Source organism: Grammomys surdaster, unplaced genomic scaffold, assembly GCF_004785775.1.
Source record: "Grammomys surdaster isolate TR1022 unplaced genomic scaffold, NIH_TR_1.0 126546, whole genome shotgun sequence".
In the NCBI taxonomy this organism is placed as follows: Eukaryota; Metazoa; Chordata; class Mammalia; order Rodentia; family Muridae; genus Grammomys; species Grammomys surdaster.
The window spans coordinates 4428458-4446422 of record NW_021621338.1 but is presented as its reverse complement, the minus strand read 5'-3'; the positions used below and the strand labels follow the sequence as shown (position 1 = coordinate 4446422).

General features: G+C 46.2%; 1 pseudogene; it reads left to right on the top strand.

Annotated features, from left to right (window-relative positions):
* The first annotated feature begins 10369 nt into the window (after positions 1–10369).
* LOC114614912 lies at positions 10370–17865 on the top strand (annotated as a pseudogene).
* The last annotated feature ends 100 nt before the right edge of the window (positions 17866–17965 follow it).

Genomic DNA, 17965 nt, shown 5'->3' with positions numbered 1-17965 from the left:
AGACACCCCAGTTGCACCTTCTGGCTTCTCCCATCTGGAGGTCCGATTGCTATCCTCTTCATCGCCCCCAACCTTGGGGACATGGGTGGGGTGGAGAGACTGCTGCAGGCTCATTCCTGCTCTGTGAGAAAATGCTAGTGTGTGAGACTTAGAGCAATCGAGCAAATGCGCCCTTTCTCCTTGGCGGAGGTAGAGGTTGTGTGTCTTTGCTTCACGGGGCAGGAACTGGAGGAAGTCTAAAGACAACCTAATGCCTCTGTACGTGATTCCCTGCTTCTGGCTCTGGTCCCTGGACAGCTCCTTCTTGATTGGTTGTCCCAACAACACATTCACCTCACCCTTGGATGCGTGATGGATGGTTGGACTCTAGGGAATTCTGGAAACTGGATTAGTTGATGACCCCAGTCTGGAATAGCAAATGGGGTCTTCTGTGTGGAAATAGACACAGGAAGGTTGGCCCAAGTCACAATCCGGGTCTAAGTTGAAGTGGATTTTAAGCATTAGATGGCTTCCTGATGCTCAGGTCCCAGCTGGTCCCACTTCCAGCTGCTAGCTGCTAGACTGGGAACTGCCCATTTCTTTGGATCCCTCCATTCTTGCTACAGTCCCCACACGCCTTGGTTTTAGACTTTGAGCCTTAACGTCAGGTTGTGAACATCACTTGTCCTGGGCCAGTTCAATGTGCCTTGTCTGACCCTCCTCCGAGACTGCTGTCTGTGGCTTCTCCATCAAGAGTCTTGGTGAACCCTGGGCGTTGGCATGGGGGATTGGTGGACAGAAGAGTACCTGTCTGTTCAGTAACAATTCTCAGAATTGTTCTTGGATCTCTCTCTCTCTCTCTCTCTCTCTCTCTCTCTCTCTCTCTGTGTGTGTGCGTGCGTGTGTGTGTGTGTGTGTGTGTGTGTGTGTGTGAGACTCTCAAGCTGGCTTTGGTAAATTACCATCCTTCCTCAGCCTCCCAGATTCTGGGATTATAGGCACCATCATGCCTGCCTCCGTTTCCACCAGACCCAGCACAGCCCCAAAGACCCACTGCTGTCAGGATCAGTGTGTGCCCACATTCCTCTCTCTGTATGTGTTTCATTACAGATAGGCTGTTCCAGAATCCCCTTGGGTTTCAGCTCACAGCAACAGAGGTCCCAGCTTTTCTCTGCAGTCTCACAGTCACGGTTCACCCACCCCTTCCCGGAAGCTGAGCTCTGGTTTCCTCAAATCTTCTCCCTCCATGGCAACCATGGTCATGTATAGACATTGAAAAAGTTATTTGTTTGTTTATTATCAGGGAGGTGCACATGCCTGCCACAGCATGTTTGGAGGTCAGAGGACGGTGTTGGGCAGTCAGATCTTTCCTCCAGCCATAGGGATTATGGAGACCAAACTCAGGTTCTTAGGACTAGGCTGCAAGTGACTACCCACTGAGCAATGTCACCAGTCCCAATGTGCTCTTTCTCAGCAGGGTCTCACTTGTGCCCTTGAATGTGATCCTTATTCTCTTGTGGACTTAGTTGTTCTGTTCAACCTCTCATTCTTTCCGTAGCCACGGGAAAATTCCCTCTTTGCAGTTCCTATGTAACGGGCCCCATTTACTCCTACAGGGCCTTCTGAGTCAGCCTTTATTTGACACACAAGGAACAGTTGGCTCGCCGGTGGTTAAGGACAGGCCCCAGAGAGCCTGAGCTGTGCTGGCAGAATCCTGGCACGTGAATATGAATGGCACGTGGGTCCTCCTAGCTCCCAGGAGTCTCTCATTGACGTAAGGACTATTGCTGGTACTATTTAGGACACGGTCTCTGCACACTCATGGGCATCATCATGTTGGTACCCCTACTCCTGGTACCATGGTCTTTTGTTATCCTGTTTGTTGGAATCAAGAACTTTTTCCTGTTTCAGGGTCTCCAGACCAGGTGCTTCTGACTGTCTCATATCCCCTCTTTACTCTTCAGCTTACCTGATCTGAGACTCTTTCTGACTTACAGGCACTCTTCCCTCTCCTCTCTGATTATCCTCCTGTGTCTCTGAGCCTCAACTCTAAGACCACAACTCTCAGAATGCAATATTGCCTTCTATCAAGCTCTTGGAATCCCATCTTCTCCAGGAAACGTTCCTGAACTTATTGGAAGAATCAGCCAGAGACACTAAGAAGAGAGAAACATATTATATTCTACAGAGTAGAGGTCTAGAGGAAAGGTGGAACCAGGAAGACTTCATGGAGGAGGTAGGCTTTATAGAAGGTTGATGACTTTCTTGCCAAATTTGTAACTGTGTTTTTCTGGCTGGGTTATGTTTAGAACCTGTTTATGATTCATTAATTATGTTGATTTCTGGATGTTTCTTATCTGACTATTTCCTGTATTGGCCTTTGGAACGGTGCTGAGAACAGGCCCTCTGTCTGTCTGTGACTCTTCAGGTTATCCAGAACAACCCACTATCATCAAGGCTAAGGTAGCAGGTCCAGACTAAGAGCTACAAGGCCCAGTGCAGAACTTACTGGTGAAGGTCTCCACCAATTCACCATGGAATAGACTCTCACTCACCTCCCTGGGAGCTGAGCTAGGAATGTCTCCAAGTCATGCAACACAAACTCTTCATCTATTTAACCAGCCTTCCCTTCTCCCTCTTTGACAGGAGTGAGGAGGTGTAGCCCAGGGCTTGCCAGTTATATGACCTTGGGGAAGTCATTTTGTCTTTCTAAGCCTCTGTTTCTTCATGATAAAACTCGATTTAGCATGGCTTACTTTTAGGAGAATAAAGTAGAATTGAATTCCCAAAGCCTCTTCCGATTCCACAGCTCTGACTCTGAATTAGATCTGCCCTATGAATCTGTTTCTCTCTCTAGCTCTGGCCCTGTCTGCCTCTTCCTAATCTGTTTCTGTCTGCTGGGCTCAGTCTTTGTGTGCACAGCATCCATGTGAGGCCCACACTTCTACAGTTCAGCCAGGGAGACAGGGGAGGGGAGCAGCAGCTCAAGCTTTTAGCAATGCAAATTATTCCTCTGTCCCTGGGAGCTCTAGAGGAGCCCCTTGAAAGGAGGGGAACACGTGAGAGGAGGCCTAAGGGTCTCCAGGGTCCAAGGTCTCTCCAGTGAACACCAAACCCGGAGTTCTCAGACCATATAGGTTACACCCACATGTCTTTGAGGGTCCCCTATATAGAGGCTAATGGCAGTATAAGTTCTTAAATCAGCCAGGATGGAGATGCAGCCTAGGCATCTGAATGCTGAAGCCTGCTGCCTACCTACCCCCCACAGCTCCATCCCAGGCTCTCTGGCTCTGAGGTGTACAAACAGAAGGAGCACCAGCCCAGAACTCCCTCCCTCCCTCTTTTCCTCTCTCCCTCCCTCTTTCCCTCTCTCTCTCCCTGTCTTAAGGTCTTACCTCAGGAGACCTGAGTTAGTGAGGCACAAAGCCTTGGGGAAGTGATAGAGGGGAACCCCTCCAAAGATGACAAAGAAGAGTGAGGTGGGATGTGCAGGGGAAGAAATGAAACTGACAGAGGAGGTGCGTGCTAGCTGTCAGGGAGGACTCCCCATTTTTACCTCTTTCCTTAATAGAAGGCTCTGCGCTAGAAGGACTTGATCAAGGAGTTCACGTATAGAACAGGGAATAGAATCGGGAGCACGGAAAAGGAATGCGGTGCTCTGGGGTAGAGAAGGGACCAATACTGAGCTGGTGGAGGGTGCAGAAGGAACAGAAAGGGGTACAGGTAAGTTGGAAGGTCCCTTGCCCTGCTGTGAACTCTGGCCCTATCATGATTGGAGGGGGAGCTTCATCCTCCCCATTAACCACACTGGCCTGTCTCATCCTCAGCCCCACTGCTAACCCCAGCTGCCTGGTTTCTGTCGTGATGTTCCTTTGGCTTCCTAGACCTCAGAGCCCTTTGAAGCAGTTCTTTCTTAGTTCACCTCCTGCCTCCAGCCAAGCCCATCCTTAGCCTCCTCTCCTTTGCCTTGTACCCCAAGCATCCCCCCACTCAATCTCCCCAGTGCTCCCAGGACTACACTACAGATGCGTGAGCAGATCAAGGAGGGCGGGGGTGGTGGCTGTTGCTCTGCTGAGATATTCTTAGCCTGTCTGGGGGCTGGAGCTGGAATCAGCGTTTCCATCTCAACCAGGCAGGTGGCTGCTGGAGGCTCCCACTGTGACTGGATCTTCATGTAGTATCCTTTACCTTGTTCTGCTCACTGAAAACAGCCCCTCAGAGAACCCTACCTTCCCATCTCTGTGTCCTAGGCTAGGTGGTTCCTAGCAAGAGCTACAAACCCCACTTCTAAGGATTCTTGGGGGAGGGGGAACCTTGAGAACTCTGGTTCATGTGCATCCCAGAGTGCCTCAGAGATTTCTTCTTGAAGCTCAGAGGCCCACTTCTTCTGCCCTGTAACAGTCCCTGGAGGCTATTTGGTCCTTTCTTGTCTTGGTTTACAGGGATCCCTCAGGAATCACTCCTGACAAGGGCTGACCCCTGGGGTCCAGTCTACCTATGATACTGAATAAGAGATTCTCTGGCTCAGACTTCTCTTTTAGCAAAGTGAACAACCAGGAAGAAATCTGACTAACTCCTTCACAAATAGCACAGAAAAGGAGACAAAGTCTCCTATGTGAGTTTCAGAGTCGCTTGGGTCTGGGTTCTAACCCAGCCCTCCACTTAGGAGCTGCAACCTATAGGAATTGTCTTACTGCCTTTGAGATCTATAAAACTTCATCAATATTGCAAATTCTCATTATTCTCATTTGATTGGGTTTTTTGTTTTGTTTTTTAAGATATAGTCTTACTTTTGTAGCCCCGAAGGCCTGGAACTTAGTATATTGACCAGGCTGGCCTCAAACTCAGAGAATTTGTCTCTGCCTTCTAAGTGCTGGGATTAAAAATATGCACCACCCACCCAGCCATGCTATCTTATAAAGTTCAACAGTGCATTCACTTGGTGTTCAAAGTGTTAAATATTACGAGTCATTTGATCTCTATTTTATAGGTTAGAAAAGGTTTGCCTGGCTCACACCACTGACACAGGCTTCTTTGCTGTTATTTAATCTCTGAGTAAGTCTTTTTTTTTTTTTTTGTTAGAAGGGTAGGAATGGGTGCTCTATTATGTTTGTTTGTTTGTTTGTTTGTTTCTGAGGCCAACACATACAGCTGCTTCTTCTTCTTAGCTGGTGCTCTGACAGGCACAACAACTCAGATTTGGTGTGTGTGTGGGGGGGGTTGTTTGACTTGATTTGTGGGGTCAACTGCTGACAATTTATCAGACACTGGTAGACTTGTCTGGCCTCATTGCAGTTTCTTTAACGTGAACGGGTTCTACACCAGCCCCTGTGCTCACCCCGCCTTCTATTTAAGGTGTTTCTAGCTCCTCACTCCACAGCTCACAGCCTCTCCAAAGATACACGCGGTGGAGGATCTGTTCTGCTTCTTCAAGGGCCGGGAGCAAAATGTTCTGCAAACGTAGAAAATCCATGTGAATAAAAGACTACTTGAGATACTCGAGTCTATTAAGTATTGGGCATGTAATATAAGTACAGAAAGATATGAAGTAAGGTTTAGCCTACAAAGGAGGTGCAACACGGGCAACAGGTATTCAAAAAAATGACAATAAATAGCAGTAAAATGGCTGGCACCCTGGGATCAGTTACAGAGGCCGGGATTCAGTGACTAGCTAATCCTGCCCATCCCCCTCTTCCTTCAACATTACGGCTAATCTAACTCCTGCTTGGCCTACATTCTCATATGCAGGAGTTTAAATTAACTTCTAAGGAAAGTCTAATTCTCCTCCTTGATACTGAGTCCCCTCCAGCTCACTGCTTTTCTTGTCCAGTCTAAAGCAGGACGATAATTTCTAAGGTCAAGTTGGAGTTTAGCAACTCCCTGCCCACAGTATCAAAAAACTTACTCTCTGAAGATGATATCAGATACTAACTCACAGGAAGATGATATCAGTTAGTTAGTAACTAACTCACAGGAAGGTGATATCGGTTAGTCAGTAACTCACATGAAGGGCTCTGATGAGCCTGTTTATAGCTTCTACACCTTGTCTGGATAAAAGTCACCTGTGTTTACTTATTTGTTCAGCATTAGAGACATGTGGGGAATGGGCTTTGAAACAGATTTGATAATTTATACTTGCCTCTCCCAGGTTCTAAAATATGACAATTTTCCCCCCACGTCCCCAAGATAAGGTCTTATCACGTAGAGCAAGATTGCAGGCACGCCGCCTGTCTTAGGGTCACTATTGTGATGAAACTCCACAACCCAAGTAGCTGGAGAGTCAAAGGGGCTCACTTGGCTTACACTTACACATCACAGTTCATTACCAAAGGAAGTCAGGGCAGGAGCTCAAGTGGGACAGGAATCTGGAGGCAGGAGTTGACACAGAAGTCATGAAAGGATGCTGCTTACTGGCTTGCTCCCAGGGCTTACTCAGTCTGCTTTTGTATACATCCCAGGACCACCTGCCCAGGGAAGGCTCCACGACAATGAGCTGGGCCCTCCCCCATCTAAAACTAATCAAGAAAATGCCCTGCATGCTTGTCTACATCTCAATCTTATGGAGGCATCTTTTTTTTTTTTTTTGAGTTGAGGTTCCCTCCTCTCAGATGACTCTAGTCTGTGTCAAGCTGACAGAAAACTAGCCAGCATACCACCTCACTTTGCTAAGGACTATTTATTATTTGTTTATTTTTATTTTGATATACGATAAGATCCAGGGTCTCATAGAATCTTATGTACAATCACTTTTGATGCTGACTAGAGGGCAGAGCGGGCAGAGAAGACTGTTTGTCCGTGGGTCTCCGCCTTCCTAACACTGAGACCCCTTAATACAGTTCCTCCTGTCGTGGTGATCTCCAGCCATGAAGTTAGTTTGTTGCCATTTCATAACTGTAATTTTGCTAACGTTATGAATAGAAATTATCTTTGGAGATAGAGGTCAAAGGGGTCTCAGCTCACAGGTTGAGAACCACTGGTACTGAGTTAAGTCTTTGAAGCTACTCTGCTCAGCAAAGCTCACTGAAGGAGGTTTGTCGTAAAACATATGACCTTCCAGCTCTACCTCTGAACTAGAGAAGTATTGTTTGTTTAGACGGGCTCAAAAATGGAACTACTGTAAGAAAAGGTTGGGAGAATATGTCTGTATTCCTCCTGTTTCACTAGAGGGTACCACATTGTTGCCTCTGCTGCCCATCTCGTGGTCTGCACATCCTAAATTGCCTTCAGGGAGCCATACTCTCAACCCATGTGATTTACTTGAAATTAACCTCATCAAATCCCCAAAGGTTGAGTCCCACCAAGGACCAGGCTACCTCCTATGGCCATCTTACTAGTTTAGGGTCATGTCCAGCATCATATCTGTTGTTTGGAGTCTTCACTGGGTCCCAGTGACCTTTCCTCATGGTAAAAACTTTGGCACAGAAAAGCCATTATGTCAACTCTTCCTTCTGGGCTGTTGCCAGGTTTCATGCCAGAGGTATCTGCTTCCTGTTCAATCATGTAATTTGAAGCCTCCCTCTGGATCATGCTTCTGAGTCCCATGTACCTGCCAGCCACAGTAACAGCCGGCTGTGGTCACAGAGAACCATTTGTTGTCCTCGGGGCTATTAGCACAGGGCCTCTGAGGGTAGGATGTAGGGGTAGACTTGAGCTCAAAGCTACTCCAGAGAACTTATCCAAGACTACAGGACGGCTTGTCTGGTTTCCATCTGGGGAGTATCTGAGAGCTTCCATCACCCCTCAGCTACCTGTTTTCATTGTGGGCCACCTCTATTGTTTTTCTTTTACTTTAAATCTCACAATTGTTTGTTCTGATATATCTTGTAAAGTAGCCTACAAGAAGCCAATCATTTCCTATCTGATCTCTGGGAGTCTATGCGTAGTTAGGCATTGCTGTAGTTTGAATGGCAAATATTCCCCTAAATCTGATATGTTAAAAGCTTGATCCACAGAATAGTGGCGTTAGAAAGTAGTGGGAATGTTAACTAGTAGGAATTCGTGGGATATCTTAACTCACCGGGAACATACTTACACAAGCAATAATGGATTCCAGTCTTTCCTTCGTTTTTTTTTTTTTTTTGTCCCCTACCATAAGGTGAGATAAATGGTTTTTCTATAGCCATGAGGTGTCACCGTGTCACCACAAGTAAAACAAAACAAACAATTTAAAACCAGGCCAAAGCTATCATGGATGGAAGCCCTAAAATTCTGATCAAATGAGTATTTCATATTTTATCCACTGATAATCTCAAGTCTTTGTTGCATTCGCAGAAGCATCCATCCATATTTTCCTGGTTTTGTACTCAGTCAATACAATTTGTTTAAGAAATGTTAATCTAGTAACTTCAGACTGATCCCGATGGACAGAGGAACTCCTTCTCCCTCTCTTCTGTCTCTCCCTCTCTCTGTATCTGTCATTCTGTCTCTGTTTTTGTCTTTCTCTCTCTCTCTCTCTCTCTCTCTCTCTCTCTCTCTCTCTCTCTCTGTGTGTGTGTGTGTGTGTGTTTGTGTGTATGTGTGTGTGTGTGTGCTCATGGGTGTGAATAAGTATGCACATTAGACCAGAAGTCAACCTTGGATGTCATTTCTCCAGAGCTGTGCACCTTGGTTTTTGAAACACAGTCTCTCAGGGTTGGCTGGCTGGTCAGGGAGCCCGAAGAAGCACTCATCTTCAGATTTCCAGTGTGGGGACATAGAGTGCATCATGCCTGGCTTTTTACATAATGGGTTCTGGGGGACAGAACTCAACTTCATACTTGCACTTTAGCAACAAGCAGTGTCCACAGTTCTAAACGTCATCACTGTAAAGGCTTATTCTGTTTTACTTATGTGTATGTTTATGTATATGACACATCTATTAAGGTACTGCCCAGAGGCCAGAAGAGGGCATCTGATCCCCTGGAGTCGAAGCTAGGTCAGGCTCCCTGCCCAGCCTTCTGTGAATTGAATTGTGTCTCTAATATTTATATGTTAAGGCCTAATTCCCAAAGTGATGGTACCGGGACATGGGGATTTTGGGAGGGAGGTAGATGGGGTTTTGGTCCTCTTGCTGGAACTTAGTGTCCTTATCAGAAGATGGGAAGAGGATGAGAAGAGATGGCTGAGTATCTACTGGCCAGGAAGAGGTCCTCACTAGAACTTCCATGTTTCCATCCTGCCCTCAGCTTCCCGCAGGCAGCTTCATCCACTGAACCATTTTGCTGGTCCTCCATCTTATTTTTTGGTCTTTTACTGAACCTGAAACTTATTGGCTAGACAATGCCACTTGGTCAGGAACCCAACTGTGAACTCTTTAATCTTTTTTTTTTTTTTCGAGACAGGGTTTCTCTGTATAGCCCTGGCTGTCCTGTAACTCACTCTGTAGACCAAGCTGGCCTCAAACTCAGAAATCTGCCTGCCTCTGCCTCCGAAGTGCTGAGATTAAAGGCGTGCGCCACCACTGCCTGGCTTGAGCTCTTTATTCTTACACGGGCCTATTTAGTTAGTATAAAAATCTTTGCTAGGATTGGAAAGCCCAGTGAGTTACACATGGCTAAGGCTCTAGCTAAGGCTTGTGTTGCCACCCCAGAGAGGGCAGAACTACTCTCTGGATATCTCATTAGGAACTAGACCTCTAGCCTGTCCTGGGTGTGGTGCTCCTGCTCCAACCATCACCACTGGTCAGAGCCCCTGCCTATCTGGCTTCAAAACCCTTGCAGTTTTTCCTTGACAATCTTCTCACAGGAAGTTGAGCTTTCACAAAAGACAGGCCAAGAAGCAGTTTAGAGCTGACATCTGGGACGTCAGCTTTCCCCAAGGTCAGGATTGCCACAGGGAAGGTAAAGCATGGAAGGTCTGAGGTCTCTCTCTTCTCCGAGGAGTGCTTGGAAGTTGTAGGGGGTGGAGGGAAGAGGAGTCCTTTCCATCATCGGTGTGGCCTCCTGTAAGCTGCCCAGTGCTCCAGTCAGTATTTCCCACCCACAGGAGAGGTCGTGCTGAAAGGAGGGGGTCAGAGAGAGCCAGAGAGGAACTGGGGTGGAATGATGAAGATGCATTATAGACACATGAAACTTTCAAAACAAAATAAAATAAAAACAGATTTTAAAGATTTTTTTTCCTGGTTTTATATTTGTGGTATTTATCTATTTTTGGAATTCATCATTTATTACTGTTGCTTTTCTCATTCTAAATATTAACTTTTTGCCTAATTTTATACTCACAATTTTGAAATCTTCAAGAAACATTTTTACTTATGCACACATATTTAATGTGTCTTGATAGTACACTCCCCCTAGCTCTCCTCTCCCACTCTCCCCAGACTCCCCTAACACCTGCCCCTCCCATACTCACAGCCTCCTTTGCGTCTTCTTTTTATAAACCACTGAGTCCAACCAGCACTGCCTGCAAAAGCATGGGCAACCCACCAGTGGCCATACCCATGAAGAAAACACCCTTCTTCCTGCAGCAAGCAGCAAGCGGTACCTCAGTTAGGGGCAGGGCCTTATGAGACCCTGTCCCATCCACACCAGAATTAATGACTTTCTTTTGTGCAGGTAACTGCAGCTGCTGTGTGCTCATGAGTGAAATGGCCATGTCACCTGTAGAAGATGGCATTTTACAGCACACCTGACAATATGTCCATTTAGCAGAACATTACTTGTAAGCTCCCCATTAGGTCCTCTACATCCTCTCCAGCCATGGGCTTTGACTAGGTTTATAGTACAAGGCATGAATTCCTGTTGTGGAGCAGGCCTCAGAGCTAACCAGAAAGCAGTTGGCTATCCCAATAAGAGCTATATCACTACTGCATCATGAACACATCGTTCCTGGAAGAGCAGTACTGCAGCGAGGTCCATGGCTGGATAAGTCCACCGGTGGCTTTTCTCCCAGCAGCCCACATAACACCCTCAGCACTATGAAAGCTAACAAGCAGAGAAAAAGGTTCCAGGTCAGTTCCTACTTGATTTCTTTGTCCTGCAATCAAACTACATCATATCATCAGCAACAAGGTCTTACCATCTAATGATGGTGAGCAAGTAAAAGCAATGTCAATAACCTGTGTTGTTTTGAAGTTCCTCTGTGGTTTCCTTAACCAATATCCTATAGGAAGATATCCAATACCTGGTTCTGACGTTTTCATTTAATAACCAATGTCTTCTAGGGGAAGCACTGTCCACCCATTCAGATGGTTCAACTTTTTAAAAATACATATATTTTTAAATTAACTTACAAAGTAATGGGTTTACACAAAGCTTTATCATAATCCTTAATTTAGTTACCTCATCCCCAACTCCCTGCTAATATCTTTTTAAAGAAAGCTGCTTGAGGTTGCAGAATTCAACAATTTAAGGAACAACATTCAGGTTCCTTAAAACTAATCCTTGTCCTAATAAGACCAAGGCAGGAGCTGGAGATATGGCTCAGTGGTTAAGAGCACCTGTTGCTCTTGCTGAAGGACCTGAGAAAAGCTTCTATTTGCAGTAGACGTTGATGAACACAGAGGTCCACAATAGGCCAAAGTGTAGACAATAGAGACAATGGAACACCCAGACCTAAGTGGGACATCTACGTCACATCCCTGCCTCCCAAGGCTCAGGGATCATTGCAGAAGAGGAATGCTAGAAAGAGTGTGGTGGAGGACTACAGGATCCTCTGAGCGCAGCAGGGCAACTACACAGATGAACTCACACTGGGTGTAACAGCATGCACAATCCCCGTGTGTGCCCAGTCCTCAGTGCAGTCTCAGCACGGAATGTGGAACAAATGTGATGTCCCACCCTGAGCAGAGGAACTGCTGGCAATTGAAAACGGCTGGAGATGGAGTCAGGTGTTCTTTGTGAGTGCAGTCCCTGATCCGTTGACCGCACTGCAGTGGATGGCCATACATCCAAGAATATGTAGGTGGCACAGATTGGACCTGATGGAGGGGATGGGGTTAGGGATGGGACAGTGACACACCAATTGGATGGATAGGGGAGGGAGGTAACTTTGGGAGGAATGAATATGATCGAAAAGTATTGGCCAAAGTTCTCAAAGAGATAATGAAGAATGATCTCTGTATCCAACTGACAGTGTGACTCAACCGAATCTGGGGTATTAAAAATCACCAAATAAGGGCTGGAGAGATGGCTCAGTGGTTAAGAGCAGTGACTGCACTTCCAGAGGTCCTGAGTTCAAATCCCAGCAACCACATGGTGGCTCACAACCATCTGTAATGAGATCTGATGCCCTCTTCTGGTGTGTCTGAAGACAGCTACAGTGTATTCATATATAATAAATAAATAAATCTTTAAAAAAAATCACCAAATAAAAGGATATGAATGTTCTAGGATGTCGATGTATGACCCATCATGGTTTTTAAGGACGAGCACACCAAACTACTTTGGTCAGTACTGTGCTGGAGTATGGATTTTTTTTCTCTGAATTTCCTGAAATAATTTGTTTTCTGTTATCTTTCACCTTGCCTACATTTTTGTTCTTCTTGTTTTGTTATGGGTGTTGTTTTCCTTTAAGTTTGTCTTTGTGTGCATGCATTGTGCACGGCACTTTGTTACACAGAGACGTCGTTGTACAAGAATGTATTGTATTGTATCGAGTGTCTGCCCAATGCCCACTCTGCTCTACTTTCTCCCTACTCCCCCATCATGATGGTTCTCTTTGTTCTCCTACAGTTTGTTTCTGTTTACATACATACATACATACATACACACATACACACATACATACATACATGATTTTATGGATCTATAGAAATCTAGGAAAAGAGAGAAAATCTATGATGTTTGTCTTTCTGAGACCGGCTTAATTTGTTTATCGTAAATGACATAAATCTTTTATTTGCTTTAGGGCTGAAAAAATTCCACTGTGTCCACATGCCACATTCTTCTTATCCATTCCTTGGCTACATTGGTTCCATAACTTACCTATTGTCAGCAGTGCTATGGTTAAACATTGATGTGCAAATGTCTCTGTGACATGTGAACATGGAGGCTTTGGGCTAATACAAAGAACTTTTGTACTTGACCTGTTGAGAGTAAATTGGCAACATGACACCCCATAACCCAACACACTTTTATCTGAATTTCCTTACTGTCTTAGTACTTTTTGGGTACTATAACAGGATACAAGAAGCTAGATGGTTTATGCACAACGAAGGTTCTAGAGGCTGAGAAGCCAACTGGTCCTGAAGGACTCCATGTCTTCCTCAGGGACAAGCATCTTTACACATGCTTTTACACAGAGGAAGGGAAGAAGATTTTAAAGACATCTTTCATAAGGGCACTAATCGTTTTTATGAGGGCCCTACCCTGAGACCTAATGATTTCTCAGAGATACTGCCTCTTGATACAACTGTCTTGGTGATCAGGATTTTAATGTATAAACCACAGGGAGGGACATAAACAACAAACACATTTCAAAGGAGATAAATGTTGACACATTACTAACTTACAAAATATTTTTATATTTTTACAATTTCACCTGTCATCCCAGCAATATCCCTCCCCACACCTGGGAAGCCAATGTGAAATCTACATTGCATTTAGCTGTGTGTCACCCCCTTAACCTTATTATTTGATGAAGGTGTTCTCTGCTAGCTTCTCAGTTGCAATGCTACTCTTTTTAAATCATTTTCCCCCTTTGAGACTATATTCCATTCCTCATAATATGTTTGAATCAATTAATTTATTTATGTCATTGCATTTATGGGTTCCTGTTTTAGGCAGTGTGTTATACTTTGTTACTATCTTTATTTCCATGTTCAAATTGTCCCAGATTTAGCCAATGGGAGCTCCTTCCAGCTCGTTTCTATGCTCCTTTGATAGAATAGATATAATTCTTTGAACACTTTAAGATATTTTAGGCTTATCTTATAATTTCCCTGTCTTAGATCTGGAACCAACGACTTCTTTGAAGAAGGCTGGTTTCTGCTAGGAGAGAAAGAAAAAACAGAAAGAGATTGAAAAGCAAAGATTTAGGTATTGTATGTGCTCACGGCCATGGCAGTGCTGCAACTTCAACCCCTCTATGTGACAAAGCTAGGAAACACCCGTGTATCTCCCCCCACCCCTGTGTGTGTGTGTGTGTGTGTCTGATTCTATCTCTGTCTCTATCTTTGTCTCTCTGTGTGTCTGTGCCTGTCTCTGTCTCTCTGTGTGCCTGTCTCTGTCTCTCTGTCTGTCTCTCTCTCTTTGTGTGTGTGTGTTTGTTTGTGTGTGTGTGTGTGTGTGTGTGTGTGTGTGCGCGCACATCTCTCCATATTAGTATAGGCACATTGGAAACTTTATGTTCCCACTAACACCTTTCAGTTTTTTTCAAGACAGGGTTTCTCTTTGTAGCCCTGGCGGTCCTGGAACTCACTCTGGAGACCAGGCTGGCCTCGAACTTACAGAGATCCACCTGCTCCTGCCTCCCGAGTGCTGGGATTAAAGGCATGCGGCACCACTCAACATCTCAAGTCCTAACCAGCACCTGCAGAGCATCACTCCTGTCTCTTCTGTACTATGACTTCTTTCTCCAGCAATGAGAACATGACCCCCATTTTCCTAGGTGTGTTTGCCCTTTCTATGTTTCCTGTCTTGTGTTATCCCCAATTGTCGTCTTCCCCAACCTTTCCACTTGGGTTCTGATGGTATAGATTCTTTGAAAGTGATAACGCCTTTCTCAACTTTGGGTAGGTTTAAACTGTTAGGAGCCGCGTTTGCCATTGCAACATGGCGCTGGTTTCCTGCTTCCTGGTTCTTCTTGAGAGCCTTGCTTGAATGTGCGCCTGCGCAAGGCGCGAAAGCCAGTATGCTAATTTGGCGATCATAAGAGCCAATGAGTGTGTGGCACGTCTCCTAGGGCTCTATATAAGCCACAGGTTTTTGGGGCTTGGGGTCCCTCGCCTCACTGCCATCTAAAGAGCTGTACAATAAATTGCTGTCAGAAGAATCCTGAGTGTGGCGTTCTCCTTATCGGCGAGGCTGCGCGCCACATTAAACTCTGAGGAGCTAGGGTTCCAACTGGTGGTCACCAAATCTGCCTGCACCCAGTGGCTTCAGAGTTTGTTGTCTCAGGCCCAAAAAGAGTAAGGAAACTTGGACAAAAAGAAGAGTGAATGTAGACCTATTGAAGAAGGTGAGATTGAACTCTCAGGAGTGGGAGGGGCTATGTGAGAAGAATAGGTATTGTTGAGGTGCTTTGTCTAGTAGTCTTTGATGGGTCTTATGATGGGAAATGGTTGGAGATTGAGTAATATCTGTTGGGACTGCTCATTTTTTAATACATTGAGACTGAGCCAATAAAGAGTCCACATGTTTTATGCGTGCATGCTCTGTAGACCCAACAGAGTTACTCATTGATTCAAGGAAACAGTCATGTGCTATGTGGCTAACCCATGATCTGCCATGATCAACCATGACCCCTGCCCTTAGACAGCCTGAAGGAAGCTGTCTTCTGTGTCACTGACACCCCTGTGCTGGCTCATGCACAATGGAGAAGCTCTCCTGTGTTCTCAAGCCGTTACGTGATTTATGCCATAGAGGGCCGCCTCATCTGCACATGCTGATATCCATTCCTGGGCCCTGCAATCCTGCACTGGACCTTGTCCAGAGGACGCCCTCTGTACTTAATGCAGACTCCTTCCTACACCAAGGCTAGGTGTACGCCTTGCCATGAAGATGCTGTCCTCACCCTCACTCGGGCTCAGACACCATGTATACTCAGCCCTACATTAAGTATTATAACAATAGGGAAACTTTGTAAGCTTTCCTCCCAATAATTAGGACCAAGAAAAGAATGTTGCTATCTTTATTTCTAATGAACATTACACTGAGATCAGAACTAAAAATAACAGACATTAAGGTGGAATACAGGAAATAAAATGTGTTCATTATTCAGAGACTACATGATTTTGTTTAAAGAAAGTTAAAAAAAAAAGACTGGAGAAAATCAATAAATGAGTACAGCAAGATCACTAGATACAAGGTCAACATTTTTTAAACTGTGTTTATAAATACTATGATAAAATACTTTAATATTTTAATAATATCACTTATATAGCATCAAAATATGCAATGCTAGCCAGGGTGGATGTTGTGTATCTTTAATCCCAGCTACTTGGGAAATTGAAGTGGGTGATTGTAACGGCCGTTTCGGCTGGTTCTGCTACTTTGTAAAGGCCGGCCAGGTCTGCTGCTCCGGTCTGCAGGTCAGGGTCTAGCAAGAGAGAGACTGGGGACGGAGGAAGGGCGAAAGAGGGGCGAGAGACGCAAAAGATGGATACAGGACAGAGTCTGGTCAAGTCTCTTCTTTATTATTTAGTCTCCCTTAGTCTCCTCTGTCCTCCTATATTCTCCTATATTCTCCCACACATAGAAAGGAAATCCTGGGTATTTATACTCTTTACCACGTGACTTGCCCTCGTGGACAAGCTCAACTGAAGCCACTACGTCACATGTCTTGTAGCCATGGATACCAGGTTCACCTTACAGCTGGGGGGCACTAAACAGTGTAACAAGGTGTTTATCAGAGTGTGCTCAGCTGTTGTGGGCTGTTGAAAACAAGTCTCTTGTCAGGGTATGTGGCTCGAGATGGCTGCAAAGATGATAGCCGCTTTCGGCTAAGAGTCGGCTCCCAACAGGTGATGGGAGGATTGAAAGTTCAAAGCCACTACTCCCAGTTCACCATCTGTTCCCACCGTGTTCCTCCCCACTTCCTCTCCACCCCTACACTGGCCTCCTTGTCTTTCTTGCTGACCCTGCACTCTGGCTTTGTGCTCCTTGCCCTCCCTGACTCACATCCACCCCTGCCCCGTCTCCCAGCCTCTGAATCCCTCTCCCCTCACCGTCCACCCCTGCCTTGTTTTTTCCTGCCTTCAGGGTTTGGTTCTCTCCCTTGCATCCTCAACGCCTGCTCTGGGGACATCAAGTCCACTTCCTGCATCAACCTGTCTGTCACAGATGCTGGGAGCGGGAGTCAGCGTCCACGGCCCCGGGTCCTGCTTAAAGCCCCCACTTTAGCAGAGACGGAAGAAATGAACACGTCTGAGGAAGAAGAGTCCCCATGTCTCCACATGGTGGAGGTGGCATTGAAACGGGATCGCTCTTTTTCGGAACAGGACCTGGCTCAGCTCTGGAGTGAGGTGGCATTTGACCTTCAGTCAGCTGCTCAGCCCCCAAGAGGGACAGAGCCATCTCGGGCCAGAGCAGGAAGCATGCAGTACTGGAGGTCCAGCACCCGAGACCAGGTTGTCTGCCCTGTGAATGGCCAGGCCCAGTCTCCCCCCAGCTCCTCCCGGCCCAGCAGCTTGAGCTCAGTGGAAGAACCTGAGGCTTCTGCAACAGGTACCAGACACCTGTGGCTGGAGTTCAGCCACCCGGTGAAGAGTCTGGCCCTGACTGTGGAGGAGGTGGTGGACGTGGGGAGGGTGCTCGTGAAGGCCGAGATGGAGAAGTTTCTGCAGGACAAGGAGCTCTTCAGTAGCCTTAAGAGGGGGAAGATCTGCTGCTGCTGCAGAACCAAGTTTCCCCTATTTTTCTGGCCACGTATCTGTCTCTTCCGCAAGAGCGCTGTGTGCACTTCCTGTAGCATAAAAATGAAGATGCCTTCCAAGAAGTATGGACACATCCCTGTCTACACACTTAGTTTTGAGAGTCTTCAGAGGGTGCCAACTACCAAAGCCACACCAACACTGAGGAGAGATGCCTTCCAATCCCTGCAGGGACCAAGGTGGTGGAGTGTGGAGGAGGAGTTTCCCCACATCTATGCCCACGGCTGTGTCCTAAAGGATGTCTGCAGTGACTGTACCAGCTTTGTGACGGATGTCGTGTGCTCCAGCCGCAAGATGTCCTCAATGCCACGCCTCAACGCAGCCGCCAGACCCACTCCCTGTACATCCCCAACACCAGGACTCTCGACTTCCAATGACTGTTGTGATGGCCCCCCTGCACCCCATCCTGGAACACAGCTGCCATCAGCCCCCCCCGCGCATGTACATATATACATATACAGATACATTTATAATATA